Source organism: Lupinus angustifolius, chromosome LG05 (assembly GCF_001865875.1).
Source record: "Lupinus angustifolius cultivar Tanjil chromosome LG05, LupAngTanjil_v1.0, whole genome shotgun sequence".
Taxonomy (NCBI): Eukaryota; Viridiplantae; Streptophyta; class Magnoliopsida; order Fabales; family Fabaceae; genus Lupinus; species Lupinus angustifolius.
Genome location: NC_032013.1, coordinates 12,157,668 through 12,160,304, shown reverse-complemented (window position 1 = coordinate 12,160,304; position 2,637 = coordinate 12,157,668).

The window sequence follows — 2,637 nt, the reverse complement described above, 5'->3', positions numbered from 1 at the left end:
ATGTTCTACTTAAAATTAATTTTAAATCTTATTCTTATCAAAATAATAAAAATCTGTTTTATCTCAAGATAACTAAGATAAATAAGATAATCACCATAGATTAACCATCTAGCATATCTAGATAATTTTTTGAGAGACAACTATGATAAAGATTAACCAAATAATTAGGGTTTGACTATTAACGAATATATCTATTTGCAAATTTGTTGGAAAATTTGTGGTGTTACATCTGTAGGTATCACATTTGTCCCTAGTGATAAACACAAAAATTTAAACCCTAAATCGTGTATCTTCACCTCATATTTTCACCCCCAAATAATTTTAGTTCTCTTAAGGATAATTTGCATACATCAAGGGTTAATGCTTCTGGAATTTACAAACAGAATTGTAATCGCGAACTATGATGGGTAAAATTGAGGAACACGTTGATGGAAAAGGCTCGAAACGATATTTATAAAATGCTAAATGTGTGGAAGTTTTCTTCATTATCAAGGAATTTACAGAAACCAAAGAATATTATTGCGAAGACAGAGTTGAAAATAAAGAAAAGGAAGATCTGCCTAGAAGAGAGGTGGCTGACGCAAAGTAGAAAAAGGATATCACGTTAGAGATTTTGTTTAATACAAGCTAAAACCATCCTAAGGAATGAATAAGAGACAAATTTGAATCTCTGAATTTTAATTTTATATTTGTATTTATTAAAATGAATTAGTGGAGGATTTTTTAAGTATTAGTTGATACCAATTATGAAGTTTTTGTTGTTTTTGATGTACATTGGTGGAGCTGACTTTTAGTTTTACTATTAGGAGTTTCCTTCAACACTAATTTCAGTTACATGTGAAGTACGAACATGTCTGAAATGCTAACTAGTTACTACAGTTTTTATCAGTCACTAATAATATTCAATAGCATTTAAGGCCATTTAACATAATCATTTAACCATTACTAGTTATATGTTGCATGTAAAATATTTATATTAATAAATATGTAATATTTACTATAACATATGTAATAATTAATGTATACTTTAATTAGTAAACCATTGGTCAAATTATATGTTGGTTAAGGATTCAAACATAACTTCATAATTGTTTATAACATAGTTAGTTATTTAACAATTATAACATTTAAGTTATATGTTGTAAATAATAATATTTATATTAATAAATATATTATGTTTACTATAATATGTACAATGATGAATCTTGATGCAATGTTTAGGGGACAACAACATTTAAATATAATTGATAATTAATATTAACTGAATAACAACAAAATATGAAGAAATATACCTAATTTTTTCAAAGTTTCTAAATAACGTATTAATTCTAAATAACAATAATAAAAAATTAAAGACGTTAAAAAATTTACATTCATTTAAAATGTCTTAAACTTAGCTACAATTATATAATTTTGTTTAGTTGTCTTTGTGGCTGAAACTTTTGTAGTAGCTAAATCATAATAGCTAAGATTAGACGAACAACTCAATCAAGTAAATAATATGCATTTATTTTTCCCATATCGTCAAAGTTGCACTAATTTAGAGATGATTGTAAGTTTTTCAAACATAAATGCCTAACGACATCAATAATAAAATGTTGACATTAACATCTGAAGCTAATCTTATCTTGCTCATTGAAATTTATAAGGTAAAGTTTTTTCATAAAAATACACATGTTATTTATATTAAATGACTTATAAAAAGTCTTACGATCTTAGAATTTTTACAACAAAGTTTGACAAAGATGATCTGTTATCCTTGTAATTTAGTTTATAAGTATAAAAGACTCATAAGAAATATCATAACCTACACATATAAGAGAAGTTGATTCATTATCTATAACTTTTAGAACGACGATATTGTATATGTATCATACTACAAATTGAAAACAAAGTGAGCTACATGAGTATTTTCTTGAAGAAAACATTTGGGTGTAGCTAAAAGTAAAACAATTATAATTTAATTGACAAATTTAGCAAAAATATTCAGGGGTAGTTGCCCTTACGTGTCACAACAAATATTCGTCTCTCTATGTATATATAGTATAATTTAATTAGCAAAATATTAGTCAATCGTTGTACCATCATACCAATAATATGACAGTTATAATAAACAATATAATATTTATAATACTGGTAGAAGGTATTTGAGGGTATTAAAAAAAATGGGTCTTCTATATGCAATGAAAATATTTCACGATCATTTTTGGCCATTTTTTTAATAACCCTATAACTCAGATACACGCAACACATCATGTTCCACTATTTTTCACTGGTCTCCACAAAATCAAACCCTCCACTTCTTTATCTCTCCTCAATCTTCACAAAAAGTTGTCGTTTGAACCACTACTCAACATCCCTATTATTCTCTCAGACATTGATTCTTCACTTATCATCCCAGAGACACGTTTGTTTTTAATGTTGTTATCATTTGGTTTTTTGAAGTATTACTGGAATTTATTCATGTTTTTTCATTTCATAAATGAAATGAATTTGATAGAAATAGTTAGTTGTCTTACAAAATTTTCATCAATGGACATACATGTAAAAGTGGATAAATTTGGTGACATACATTTAGAAATATGCAACATCTGCTTGCACAAGGCAAACACAACATAGAAAGCTTCGATGATAAAC